Here is a 15,070-nt window from a genome sequence, read left to right as displayed (position 1 = left end):
GCATCTTACCATATATATTAGTCTCAAAATAGGAATTCTAGATGTTTGAGTTCTCTACACTTCCAAGGACACACAATGTTGCTGCAATGGAGGTGTGGAAGCTTATGGAAATCTGCAGAAATAATTTCTATGACAGCAGTGGGGATTAACACTAAACTGCAAGATAATTCCATGGGTCCTTCCTTCAGTGCCCTTCAAAAACTGCAACTTATTCTCTTTGAACAGTTCCTGAAAAGAGATTGTCTAGGTAAACAGCAGTGGTGCAAAAAATAGCTGAAATCCTTAAGTGATGACTCATCTATTTATGTTCAGTAATTCTATAATAACTGCATTAGGAATCCAAAAAACTTACTGTTGATGCTGTAATGAAACTACAATAATATTTTACAACTTATCTATAAGCCACCAAAAGAAGTCATTTAACAGTAGACTATAGCGGCTGCTCACCAAGGTGCAGATTTCTCAGCTGAAGGCATGTCAACATGAAGTCAACAGAGCTATGAAAATTTACACCAACTCAGGATCCATATCTTTCCAAGCATCCTAATAATACACAGTCGAGAGCTGTCACAATTTAGGGCACACTGGTGAATGCTATAAAACATACTGGAAGAATCGATGTTTAATAATTCAGATAAAATATTTTGAGGCGTGGGGGGGGGGGCGACACTATATGTCTCAACCCAGATTGTGGACTAATGACCTGCAAAATGTTATTCTAAGGGCTTGTCTACACTTACAGCTGTGCTGCTGCAGTGCTTGGTGAAGATGCTTCTTATGCCGAGGAGAGCTTCTCCCATCAGCATAGGTACACCACCTCCCCAAGAAGCACTAGCTATGTTGACAAGAGAAGCTCTCTGATCAACATAGCACCGTCTACAGTAGGGGTTAGGTCAGTATTACTATATCGCTCAGCAAATCCACATCCCTGAGTGATGTAGTTATAACAAGATAGCCCTGGTCTACACTAAAAACCTCAGAGTCAAAAACACAGAGTCAGATAAATAAACTAAACTATGTTTGGCAATAGTAGGGCCATGTCTACTCCACAAAATTATGTCAACCTAACTTACATTGGCATACAGCCACCACAGTTATTAAATTGCTTGTGTGCGTGCACACTTGTCTCCTTGGATCAGTGGTGCGTGTCCTCACCAGGAGCACTTGCATCGGCATTGTGGAACAACTCCTGAAAGCCAGTAATAGTCAGCGTAAGCAATGCAGTGTCTACACTGACACTTGATGTAATTAGGTCAATGCAGTATCACTCTACGCCACTTCGGGAGGTGATGTTACTAAATCAGCATAGAGCAGGGGTCTCAAACTCAAATGACCACGAGGACCACATGAGGACTAGTGCATTGGCCCGAGGGCCGCATCACTGACACCCCTACCCCTCGCTGCCCCGGCCCTGCCCTCACTCCAACCCTTCCATGAGGCCCTGCCTCTTCCCATCCCTTCCCCACCCCCATTCCAACCCCTTCCCCGAAGTCCCCAGCACAACTCTGCCCCCTCCCTGCCCCCAGGGGGAGCAGGAAGGGTGCGAGGTGTGGCGGGGGCTAAGAGCAGGGAGTTGAGGTGCCGGAGGTGTGCAGGGTGCAGCAGCGGGCTCAGGGCAGGGCGTTGGGGTGCAGGAGAGGTTTGGGGTGCGGGCTCCGGCCCGGCGCCACTTACCTAGAGCGGCTCCGGGGTGGCAGCAGCACGCATCGGGGCCAGGGCAGGCTCCCTGGGGTGCAGAGAGTTCCGTGCGCTGCTCTTGCCGCTCCTCCAGGTACCTCCCCCAAGCTTCCATTGGCCACAGTTCCTGGTTCCCGGCCAATTGGAGCTGCAGGGGGGCAGTGCCTGGAGGTGAAAGCAACGCACAGAGCCCTCTTCTCCCCTCTTGGCTGCAGGGACTTGCTGCCGGCTGCTTCAGGGAGCAGCGTGGGGCTCGCGGCGCCACGGGGGGTAATCCTGCGGGCCTGACCTGGGGGTGGGCACAGGGAGCTTGGCGGGCCATAGGAAATAGCCCCACGGGCCATGTGCTTGAGATCCCTGGTACAGAGGGACTTATGTCGGCGGGAGTCAAATTTATGTGAACACACTTCCATGGCTAGAGATTGATGAAAGGCAGCTTATATCAACCTAACCCTTTAGTATAGGCCAAGCCTCAGAAATGGAAAAAACAACAAAAATAAAATAAAATTACTCCCAGGCAGAGGATCTAATCTTTCAGTTCTTACTCAGGCAAAACTCCCATCAATTCCAATGGGATTTTTTCCCTGAATACGACTGCCTGATTACACCCAGCGACTTTACATGCCAAGTTTCTGGCTGGAGCAAGTTTCTACATTATATACTCCTGAATATGGAAATTTGTAAGTGACAAGAGTGCGGTATTGCAATAACAGTAATCTACGTAGAGTCTATGACCTATGGGCGGGTAGCGATATTTTTATGTCATGTGTTGACACTGTCTCTGCACCAGAGAGCTTATAATCATATTTTAAATACATTCAAGTAAAAACCATTTCTACTGCCTTCTTTCAAAGTAGATCTTATTTTCTCTCCTGTGATGGTTGTGTGTATTTCAGAGAAAGGCACACACTCATTATCAGAAAAGGTTTTGCTAGGTTTATGATACATCAATTTTTCCTACTTTTATTTTCTTTGGTTCCTGGACAACTACCCATCAGGAGTGGTCACTTTCTCGAGATTAAATATTAAGCAGAGTATTCCAGGCATTACAGCAGTTCCTGGATGCAGTTAGACTGTAGGCCCTTTGGAGACTATCCTCCAACATTATAGCTGCAATTCCACAAATTGATTTGTGCTGGTTGAGGCCCATACTAAAGGAGTCGGTTTACAGACTTCAGTTTCCATGATCAAGTTCTACAACACTTAGAACAATGGGGCACCAATCCTGATTGTGACATCTAGATACTACCATAATACAAACTAGGTGAGACTATGACTGAATTGGATTTTGTTGCTTTAAGTGAGAACCTGAATGTCACTTCTTAAACAATCCTTATGCTAAAAAGCATGGGAATAAACTGCTCAAAAAAGAAAAACACCAAAAGGCTTTCATTTAATCCAGTGCAGCTTTTGAAATTCCTATTAAGGTCCCAAGCTAACTCCCATTAAAGTCTCCTGTTGACTTTAATTGGAGTTGGATCAACCCTTAGTGCCAGAAGGGATGTTTATTTTTATTAAATAAAAGACATTACCAAAAGCAGCCAACTCTGTTTCCTTTCATAGCTGCCCCACTCCACATCTTAGTCTCTGCGCATCAGCATACTGTCTGCAACTGAGGCTGCTGAATGAAACTTACTAATGTCTCCAGTAAGTTTCAGTCTGCAACACACAATGAAATTAAACAGCATGACACAGTGCAGGAAGAATGCCCGATTTTGCTGACTTTACACACAGCAAAATTCCCATTGATTCAAAGACTGCACAAGATCACTTCCACATGCATAAGTTGGACTGGGGAAGAGAGGGCAGATAAGTTCGGGGAAGCAGAGAAGACAGAAAGAGTAGGGCAGAGAAACCATAAAACAGTAAACAGAGAATAAGGTGAGAGGACTGTTTTGGCTTAAGAGTATCAAATACAAAAACGGCCAGAGAAAGCCTTTATATTAACAAAGAAATACAGAAAAGACAAAATGATAACAGGAAATGAGAGAATTGAGAGAAAAAGGCAGAAAAGTGAATGAGGCTGAGGAAAAGAACAGAAAGAAATGCGAAATGCCAAGAGAGACATGGAAGTTTTAGGTCTATTAACTTCATTTTATTTATTCATGTGACAGCAAACAATAAAAAGCTCATCACTGGCAGATGGCAAATTGGGGTGAGTTTTGGGGAGAGACAGAAATGAAACACACAACATTTTGCCACGTTATTGCTGGGTATGTAATGGTTTTGTTTGGGGTTTGTTTGTTTTTTTGGGGGGGAAGGGCAGGGAAATGAGGGGTGGTGTTAATTGGCACAGAAGTAGGTATAAGTCTTTCCGAAAAACAAAGAAAGAAAAAAAAAAACTTTAAAAGCTTTAATATTAAAGTCCAGATTCTCCTGGAATAAGCAATGTGTGAACAGAAATCGGTGGGTTTCAAAACCAACATTATACTGACTGGCTTTTGCCATTTATACTACTGTCAAAGCAAGTAAAGTGCAAGTCATTTTCATTCAGTCTCTCCAAATCAAATCACAAAAGTGCTGTCTCTCTCTTTTGTACTCTGAAAAAACACCAACTACCTATTCCAAAATGCGGTAGTTAGACATGGAAAAGGAATGGGGAGCTCAACTGAGCATGCTAATAAATGCATACACAAACAGGATTTTACAAATTCCAATGACATGCCTGCAAGTTTTTCAGTTCTTCAGTGGGGTCCAGTTGAAGACTGGCCCTTAATGTTAACAGTTTTGGTAACTTAAAATGACAAAAGCAAAACATCTCAGCCCATATAACAGAAGCACTAGTACTAACAGATATCCAATATGCTAGGTGACATACCAGCTCAGTCTCTGGTATGGAGCCACTGTATTAAAAGAGTTAGTCAGAAAGTGGATAACATATTTATAAATTATTGCCCCCTTCCCATTTTTCATCTCATTTTTTTAAAATCTTTTGATGAGCCTTAGTCAATATAAACAACATCCAGAAATTACTTTTTTACTTCATACCCCTGAGCAATCAACATGCCTCTCTCTCTCTGGTGATGCCTAACCAATACTGATCAGGCCAGGACCTCAGGATAACACTGCTTGCTTGACATTTGTCCTCTCCTGTTTTAAACTCAAGAATATTCAGTGGAAATAGCTAGTAATATCCACCTGACCCACCCAGAGAACACGGGTTTGTTAGGCCTTACTACATGCCCCAAAGGCTATCTGTTCACCCAGAAGATAGAATCATAGGATCACAGGACTGGAAGGGACCTCAAGAGGTCATCTAGTCCAGTTTCCTGAACTCATGGCAGGACCAAGTATTATCTAGACTATCCCTTTACAGGTGTTTGTCTAACCTGCTCTTGAAAATCTCCAATGATGGAGATTCCACAACCTCCCTAGGCAATTTATTCCAGTGCTTAACCACTCTGACAGGAAGTTTTTCTCTAATGTTCAGCCTAAACCACTCTTGCTGCAATTTAAGCCTATTGCTTCTTGTCCGATCCTCAGAGGTTAAAGAGAACAATTTTTCCTCCCTCCTCCTTGTAACAACCTTTTATGTACTTGAAGATGAAAAATGGATATTATTTATGGTGCATGGAAAGCTCAATGGGGCTGTTGAATGGTCTGAGTATGCAAGGGTTTTTTTGATGGTGGAGAGTCTAAGTTATAATGAATACAGCATGTACACAGTAAGAAAGCTCTGAGAACTTTGCACAGGTACTTGATGAACTGGAATAAATAAACCTTATAAAAATAACCTAGTATGGGGACACACCGGAAGAACCAAACAACATGGATTTTGCCAACATGAAGCACATAAATGCAAGGATATTTCCAGTAAGGCACCAAAGACCTTTTACAATCTACACAAGTAGCAGATGCAATAATGAAAAGACGAAGGTGGGTTCTACAACTCACCAATGAATGAGCAAATTATTTCCAGTAATGGTGAGTGTCCTTGAGATAGAATTGTTGGTTTATGTTAATCTTCAAATTTAGCAGCAGATCTCTTTTTGTGTCACATCAAACCAATCTAAAATTGCTTGGTGGGCAATTTCTTTGGAATTTATAGCCTGAGTGGTATTTCACTTTAAAACACTGAGGTTATGTTGCTCTAAACTCTTTCTGCTTACACAGTGCAATGAATTCAGAACTGAAACAAGAAATATCAAACAATTGCTACATGTAGGTGGATTACCACACACCTAAAATGAAATGAGAATCAAGTGCTATCTCTACACAATCAGCCTGTTCAAATCAAGGTGCAGCCTGTTTCTATAATCCATACCAGGGTGTTATATTAGCAGTTAGAAACAGCTAATGTGTTGCTACCAAATATATGTTGTTACCATAACTCAGAGGTGGGCAAACTCTGGCCCGCAGGACCGTCCTGCCCAGCCCCTGAGCTCCTGGCGCCTCCCCCCGCTGTTCCCCCTGCCCCGCAGCCACAGGGGCAGCAGGCCTGCGAGCTCCTGCTGCTCTGAGCGGCATGGTAAGGGGGCGGCAGCAGCGCGCACACAATGGTGCAAGGTTGGGTAGTGGATCCCGGGGGCAGTCAGGGGACAGGGGGAGGTTGGATGGGGCGGAGGTTTTGGGGTGGTCAGGGGTCGGGGAACAGGGGGGGTTGGATAGGGCATGAGAGTCCGGGGGGGGGGGTCTGTTGGGGGCGGGGGTGTGGATAGGGGTCGGGGCAGTCAGGGGACAGGGGAGTTGGATAGGGGGTGGGATCCTGGGGGGGCAGTTTGGGGCAGGGAGTCCCAGGAGGGGACAGTCAGGGGACCAGGAGCAGGGGGGTTGGATGTTTTGGGGGCTATGAGGGGGACAGTCGGGGCGGGAAGTGGGAGGGGGTGAATAGGGGGCGGGGACCAGGCTGTTTGGGGGGCACAGCCTTCTCTACCTGGTCCTCCATACAGTTTCGCACCCCGATGTGGCCCTCGGGCCAAAACATTTGCCCACCCCTGCCATAACTTGTTTGGCAAACTGTTTATTAATGCTGATGTCAAATGTTTCTCTGCCTTTTGCATTATCTACACCTGTGCAGTGAATTTAAAAAAATATATATATTAAAAGTCACTACAGTATTAAATTTGAAAATACACTCTGAAAAACAGGATGTGAAAGGTTCTTGCGGATAACCACAGCAAGTTCTGTATTTTTGTAAAGGACATTCCAAGTAAAATCTAGGTTTAAGAGCTTTTATTTAGGGATGTGTGTTTATGTTAAGACTCCCAGCAGGAACCTCTGCAATAGAATAAGAATGTTGACATCCATACAAAAATTAGCTATGATTCATTGTTTAATAGTAGTAGTCTCTGTACAAAACACTGCAGACAGAAGGATTTATTGCCAAATGGAGAGCCACCAATACTTCCTTTAACCTCATATGGGACAAATAATGCTCAAGAACTTCTAAACCTAATTTTTGTCACTGACCTCCTTTACCGCCCACACACCTAGACAGAAAAAAAAAAAAATTAATGCAGCATCAAAACTAAATCCTCCCAACAATTTTTGGCTAAACCTCAAATAGAGAGTCGTCTTCTTTGCTGAGCAGATCTGGGATGTGGTATTGATATTTTGGTGTAGGAATTCAGATCACTCAGAGTTGGGCCAACAGTATTCCCCATTGAAAGTCAATGACAAAAATGCATTTGCTCCAATAGGGGCAGAGGCTAGGCCAACACACACAAAAAAATCCCGCCTTTGATATCTATTTGTACAGGAAAACAAATACTTTTAGAAATCATCCTGATAGACAAACATTGATTGGCCCCTCCAAAATGAGGGACAAAAGGAAACATCTTCAATTTCACTCCTCAGTCAGGCCACCCAGCATCATTCTGGCACTAAGTGCCCTTCAACACAGTCCCTCAACTTTCCCTGCCCAACTCTTCCTTTTGAGCCACTGGGGTGTTGACATTCACCTCAAGTGCATCTGTGTTTGCAAGAATCCCCAGCTCACATGATTTGGTGATGATAGGTTGCCCATCTGAAGAACGTGAACTTTAACACTGCCTGTTTGAATGTCAAGGGAACACAACATATTCAAAAAGTTAAAAATTTAGGGTCTCTCAAGGCTGAGGTCCACAGTTTTCATGTCAGGTACAGTACTTAGCACCATTCACTTTTCACCAGTAAAGTGAAATTTTATTTCTCCCCTTGAATAAGGCTCTGGAAATATACTGTGCTATAAGAAAAGGAGTAGTTGTGGCACCTTAGAGACTAACAAATTTATCTGAGCATGAGCTTTTGTGAGACTGTGCTATGTAGTTTCAAGCCATTGCCAACAAACAATGCAACTGCATATGTAAAAGAAAAAAAAAAAGTTTCCATAATCAATTTGGTAGTTTTAATTCATAAGATTTACAACAGTGTGATGTCAGTGGGAGTTCAACATGAGTTTTAAATGCAACTTACACTACTGGGGAGGTGATTAAATCATTCTGCAGCCCCACCAATGGGTTAAGAGCAGCACTAGCATCAGCTGCAAAAACAGCTGCTTGCCTGCCTCGCCAGAGGGGGTGGGGAAGCCTAATACACAGCTCCAGCAGACCAACTAAAATGTCTAGCAATGCAGTTCCAGCTATCCAAAGTCGTATTCCAAAATGCTTGCTTATGGCAGACAGGTTATTTGGAGTTTCTCCGTAATGTAGTACATAGAAAAGAGGCTGAACTGGATTTTGGATCATAAAAGAAACAAAACAAACAAGACACCCAGGATGTTCTGTGGATTATTCTGAATGTTTACAGCTAGACATCAATATCAATCAAGATCACTCTTTTGCAACATGGAGGGAAAAAAATTACAACAATGGAACACACTCTAAATTTCAAGTCACAGACTGCAAAGGGGGAGGTAGTCTTTCACTATCATGACACCCAACAGAAATAGGACTTATAGCCTGAACTGAAGTTTGCAAAAGCCAGTGAAATACACTTAGGGCTTGATTTGCAGAGGGGCTAAGCACACAGAGCTCCCACAAACTTCAAAGTGAGCTATGGGTGCTCAGCATCTGAAAACATGACCATCAATGTCTACCCAAGATTTTCTCTTTTCCAAACAAAGGTGTTAATTCATACTCTTAAAAAGAAAAATTAATGCATTAAGCAGCTTCACGGTATAAGATCATCTTTTCAGATGTCAAAACTAGGATCTGTCAGGATGGCTCAGTAGTTGCATGGAAAACCTCTAAAGATGCATGAGTGCTCCATATTGTGGTGTTGGTGACTCAGTAAGCAGAAATCTTCCTTCCAAGTCAGTCCTGACCTAAACCCCTTCAGTATGTTTTTCAGCCAATGACAGTACCAGTTCACCTTATCTGTACAAGCACACCACTTCCCATGTAACTGTACATTCTCTAATCCATAATGCCACTTGGACTGGTTCACATCCAATTCCCGACACCAGATCACAAGCCCAGAACAGAGGTTCATTACGAAGACAGGGAACCTAAAGAGTCTCACAAGAGCCTGAAGTAGCAGTACCAATATCCAAATCACTGTTTTAGGAGACGTCAGGCATTATGATGCTGCAGGTCTTTCAGAGATAGCTAAAACTAAACTTCTGACCACTCATGGTCATTAAAAATCCCCTTTTTGAAACCAACTTCAGCCTTGTCTGAACTATGAAAAAAGCGTGATCTTAACTCGAGTTAACCAATGCGAGATGAAATCCAAGTGAATACAAGGCCGAACGTAGTTTTGATATGAGTTAACTGGTCGAGTTCAAGACCAGGCTCCCTGATGGCAGGTCAGGTTCAAGACAACCAGGGAGCCTGGTCTTGAACTCGACCAGTTAACTCATATCAAAACTACGTTCGGCCTTGTATTCACTTGGATTTCATCTCACATTAGTTAACAGGAGTGAAGAGCACACCTTTTTTTCCTAGTGAAGACACAGCTTCAGTGTCCTAACAAGTTACAATTAGGTATCACATTCTGCCAAAATAAATACTACATTTATACAATTGACCATGGTCAAATATTGCCAAATATTCCAGCAAGAATTACCTGATGTACGTGGTGGCCTATTTTGGGGATTATATCACAGTGACATTCTTCCATTTTTCAGATCACTATTTCATTATATTGCCCATTTTTCTGAGTTAAAATAACTCCGTTAACTAACTTTTTATTTTGTAATAAAGGCATAAGTACCTAGGATTATGCCTACAGGGGACCATCAAGTCTTATTCTTTGTGTGACTGTTGTTCCTGTTCTAAAAAAAAGTGGTTTAAAATATTTGACTATTTTTGACATTTGACCAATATTTCACCAGTTCATTGACCAATTATTTTTGCACCAGTCAAATGCCCAACCCTGCAGACTCTCCTGAAGCTTCACCTGGGTAAGACATTTTCAGCTTACTATTTTGCCATATTTTATCTCACAGGGGCTACATTTTCATGATGAGTGAAGCAGTCCCCTATCTACCTTGTTTGAGATCTTCGGATGAAACATGGTCTGTGAAAAAACAGTTGTTATCTCTAAGTTTCTTTATGGAAACTATGATAATTTAAATAAAAGAACATCGCACTGAAGTGTTCAGAAAGTTGCACCTGGGGAAGCCAAGATTTTTGGTGGATCCTGAGCCTACAACAGGAAATAATGAGTAGTTATTCCTTTTTCAACTATTCATCTGAAGATGTGATATTTTATACTTAGAGCCCTACCAAATTCACAGCCATGAAAAGTGCGTCACAGGACGCGAAATCTGGCCTCCACCCCAAAAAAATCTAGTCTTTTGTGTACGTTTACTTTATACTATAGGGATTATAGCGGGGAGACAAGCATTTCTCAAATTGGGGGTCCTGACCCAAAAGGGAGTTGGGGGGGGGGGGTCACAAGGTTATTTTAGGAGGGTCACAGTATAGCCATCGTTACTTCTGTGCTGCTTTCAGAGCTGGGCAACTGCAGAGCGGTGGCTGTTGGCCAACTGCCCAGCTCCGAAGGCAGCTCCCCGCCAGCAGCAGCACAGAAGTAAGGGTGGCAATACCATACTATGCCTCCGTTACTTCTATGCTGCTGCCTCCAGAGCTAGGCGGCTGGAGAGCGGCGCCTGCTGACTGAGGGCCGAGCTCCGCAGAAGGAAAGGCGGCAATACCATACATACCATGTCATCCTTACTTCTGCGCTGCTGCTAGTGGCGGCTCTGCCCTCAGAGCCGGGCTCCCGGCCAGCAGCCACTGCTCTCCAGCTGCCCAGCTCTGAGGCAGCGCCACCACCAGCTGCTGCACAGAAGCAAGGGTAGCAGTATCACACACATACCCCCGGCAATAACCCTGTGGCTCGCCGCCCCTCCCCCCCCCCCCACACTTCTTTTTGGTCAGGATCCCTACAATTACAGTATCATGAAATTTCAGATTTAAGTAGCTGAAATCATGAAATTTATGATTTTTAAAATCCTAGGACTGTGAAATTTACCAAAATGGACCATGAATTTGGTAGGGCCCTATTTATACAGCAATGCTACACAGGAACAGACTTATTTATTCAACAAGTGGTCATTCAGAAGGTCCACTAGTCATGTCATTCACCTTTTAATGATCTGTATGTTTATTTTACACTCCCTCACTCACCAGATACTAGTTCAGAAGCATTTTTACCATATCTACAGAAATAACAATCAACAAGCAGTAAATATATTCTTTTGGTAGGAATTAATTGTACACACCAAAAAAAGTCATCTCCTCTCTCTCTCTCACGCACACACATCCCAATACAGTTTACAGAAAGTATAGTTAAGACCCTGATCCTGCAAACACTCTCACAATCAACTTTATGCACGTGTACAGAACCCTAAGGCGGTCACTGATGTACTTAAAATTAAGCATGTGCATTTGTATTTGCAGAATTTCTAACTTCAGTGTGGGTCTATCCAGGTGGAACCTCTTGTAGGACTGGGTCTTAATTTGCTTCTATAACATTTATAACAGTGGGCATCTGACTTGAATGTGAACTCCTGTGTAAGTAACCATTCAATTTACTTTACATGCACTTGGATCTGTTCTTCCTCACTGAAAAACTTAACTGAAAACAAAGTGAATATATATATATATATATATATAAAAAATATACACACACATATACATATATACACACACACTATATATATATATTCGTGTTTTAACCATTTCAACTTACTCCATCCAGCTCCTCATGTTTGTAGGATTTAACAGTGCTCTCTACCATCACATCTATCTGATTGGTAATGATTACAAAGTCACAAGTAAAGTTTTACAATACTTAGCACTTATATAATCCTTTATAACTTCACAGCAATGTAGGAAATATCAATCATTGGAAGAAAAAAGTGGCATTTGTAATTTTTTTCTGAAAGAAAATTTTTAATGGTTTTTAAGTGGGGGGACCTTGAGCAGCAAATAGGTCTAATAATTTTGATCAGCATTTATTACTCTCAGTGAAGCAGAGAAACATTTAAATGAACAAAATCAAACTGTAAACTCTTGTATGTTCTAAAATTACGAACCCAAGTCCCAACTACTCTTACATGTTTAAATTGTATTTCCTTCCCCTCCCCCTTCCCTTATGGAGTGAATGCTAAATGTTTTCCAGGTGTTCAGAATACTATTTTGGGAGACCTGCCACAAAGTTCCCAAGATACAATCCCATATGAACCATGTGGTCATGGAGACAAGCCTGCACTTCCCTAACTAACAAAATGTAAGAGACCACCTGAGACTACACTCTCATGGTCTGTGATTACGAATAAAATACAGTGTTATTTCATTAGATCTTAGCCAAAAGAAAAAAAAAAGTCAATCACTTTGGGAAACCATAAAATGTTTATTATTATTTACATAACACCGACAGCATACTAAGCAGATTTACCTTGACAGTAAAGCTTTTTTTAAACCTCAGGCTCTAATCCTTCAAACACCTAAACACATGCTTAACTTTAAGCTCATGAATAGTCTCATTAAAACCAATGGGACTACTCTTGTGGTTAAAGTTAAGCACCTGCATAAGTGTTTCCAGGGTCTGAGCCTTAATAAGTTTGAACTGTATGCTGAAAAGATAAATATGGAGATGTCCAAACCAAGACCAAATATCTGAGCTTTTGCAAAGTTCACTGCACAATCAAGGACCAAAACTTGGACAGCCCTAAAACTTCAGGCATTATTCAAAATCCAAAAGTGAATTCTGCCTGTAGCACTTCTCTCTAGATGGGCCATGCTCTCTGGATATTGACCTTGGGCTTTAGGTAGGGCCTATCTATAATAAAGACCCTTCCCTTTTTAATATGCTTTGTCCTCAAATATCTACTCTATATACTAGACCAGTAAGGTATCAGCAATCAGGCTCAGCTAATTTTTATGTGACAAGACTGGATTTTCCAGATCATGACTCTTTACCTCTCATGCTTTAACAGCAAAGAATGAGTATATTTTGTGATCTCTTCCATAAATCAGTTAAGTCTTGATTTATACAGACAGTAAAATGAGGATGTTGGGTACATCTGATAGTAAAAACTCTATGAGCAAACTTCACTCTGCAATCCTACACAGCAACCTACAGATGAAACTTTATCTTGAAAACTCAACATTCAATCTCAAGCAACAAGACTCTGTCATGAAGTACAAATCTCTCTCTCAATAAAGAGACTATGATCTTATAAATTTTCCTTAAAGGAATTTGGTGATGAAAATTTAACTCACCTGGAACAACTTCAATGTACAATTAATCCAATTAAATGGTAGAATGAACTACATATTTTGTATTTACAATGGATAAATATATTCAATTAACAGCACAGAAAAATACATAACTTAGGCATAAAGATCTTTTTAAAATATATAATACACAGAACAAGATTGCCTGCTTCATTTTGGATATTTGATACTATTAAGTTTAAAACACACACACACACACAGCCCATTAACAGGTATAAAGGCTTATTTCCATAAACTAAGGCCCATGTTTTGTCTTTTACATGTAGCCCTTACCCTGTAAAAGAAGATGTGATCATGTTCCACCCAGAACTTAACAGGAAACTGATCAACAATAACTTTGGCACTTTACACTTTTAAAACAAAAAATTACATCTACAGATATTTTCTTCTCTTAAATCCAGGGCTATATCTCCAGGGGAGTTAAACAAAAAAGAAACACACTCCTCTAAGTTACAAATGAAAACAACATACACAGTTGAAAAGGAAATTTAAAAAAAAACAAATCACACAGAGGAAAGTGTGGACACAGATTCCCCTCCCCCACTCCAGCATGAGTTCAGACACAAGCCCATTTCTCCCCAAGCTTTTCTTAACATTATATATTGCAGACACAAACCATAAACCGACTGCAAAATAAATACAAACCTAAGGTCACACTTTGGGTGGTCTTCCCCCCCCCCCGGGTTTTAGAAGTAGTAAATATGCACTGGGGGGAGGGGAGGGAGAAAGATTCTTCTTCTTTACAAAGATCAGCCTAAAAATAGGCTATAAACCAGCCTGCCTCATGATGGCTCCTTGATTCAATTTGTGCAAATTCTTTTTTTTTTCCCCTTAAAGCCTTTAAAATCAAATCCAAAAGGGGGAGAGGGGGAGGGGAAAAACAAGAAAGGGGGAAGAGGGGCAAGAAAGCCCCCCCCACAAGCTTTAAAAAGAGGTGCCATTTACAATTAAAACCACCAGCTCCCAAAAATACATTTTTTTAAAAAAAAAAAAAAGGTGGGGGGGGGGAAGAACCCAGTTGAAAAATAAAGACAGGTTACACTGGTGCCCATCCCCCACCCCAACTCGCAACAGACAAACACAGCTCCCTCCCTCCCCCCCCCCCCCCCGATCACTTCCCCAAAGCCCTCCCCGCCTCCCCCAAAGAAGCTCCATAATAACCCCCCCCCCTTTGGATGCACTTGATGCAGCCCAGGAGAGGTTAAATGCTAGTGCAAAAACACACACACACACACACACACAACACCCCAAGTCCTTACCTTGCAGTTGATGGCTGAGTGGCTGCTTTTGCCCTCCCCCCTTTTCCTTTGCAATGGAGGCAAAAGAAATGCACCCTGGGTTTCCTCCTCTTTGCACAGCTAGAGACACATGCCAGCGCCCTCTCAGCTGAGGTGCCCCACTCCACGCACACAAAAAAAAACAAAAAAAAAAAAAGACAAAAAAAAAAAAAAAAAGCGGGGGGGGGGGATTACTCGCCACCAAACCGTGCTGTGATATTCAATTATATCCCAAGCCGGGGGGGGGGGGAGGAGGGGGGCAGGGCTGAGAGATCAAGTCCCGAGGAGGGGTGGGGGCGGGGGGGGGCGGAGGGAGGCAATATCGCTGTGTGTGATTGAGATTGAGGAGGAATTGAGGCAGAATGTGAAAGCTGTTACTAAGGGAAGGAGCCAAACGGTTCAGAGCAGCCAACGGCTCTCAGACACTCCGCGCTGGGGGGATGGGGG

General features: G+C 42.4%; 1 protein-coding gene across 9 annotated transcripts in view; it reads right to left on the bottom strand.

The window, feature by feature from the left end:
- Positions 1-14,758, bottom strand: part of TBL1XR1 (TBL1X/Y related 1) — a 170,807-nt gene extending 156,049 nt beyond the window's left edge. For 7 of the 9 annotated variants that reach the window (XM_084638989.1, XM_084638995.1, XM_084638991.1 and 4 more), the window contains exon 1: positions 14,606-14,758. The gene's annotated coding sequence lies outside the window, so the exon portion shown is untranslated. Of the gene's footprint in view, positions 1-13,619; positions 13,638-14,605 lie in introns of those variants that run through there. The other 2 variants (XM_084638993.1, XM_084638996.1) reach the window with 2 other exon arrangements.
- Between the last annotated feature and the right edge of the window lie 312 nt (positions 14,759-15,070).

Source organism: Lepidochelys olivacea (genome assembly GCF_965140295.1).
Source record: "Lepidochelys olivacea isolate rLepOli2 genome assembly, chromosome: 9".
Classification (NCBI taxonomy): Eukaryota; Metazoa; Chordata; order Testudines; family Cheloniidae; genus Lepidochelys; species Lepidochelys olivacea.
The sequence above is the reverse complement of the archived record's forward strand: the minus strand, read 5'-3'. Positions and strand labels throughout refer to the sequence as shown.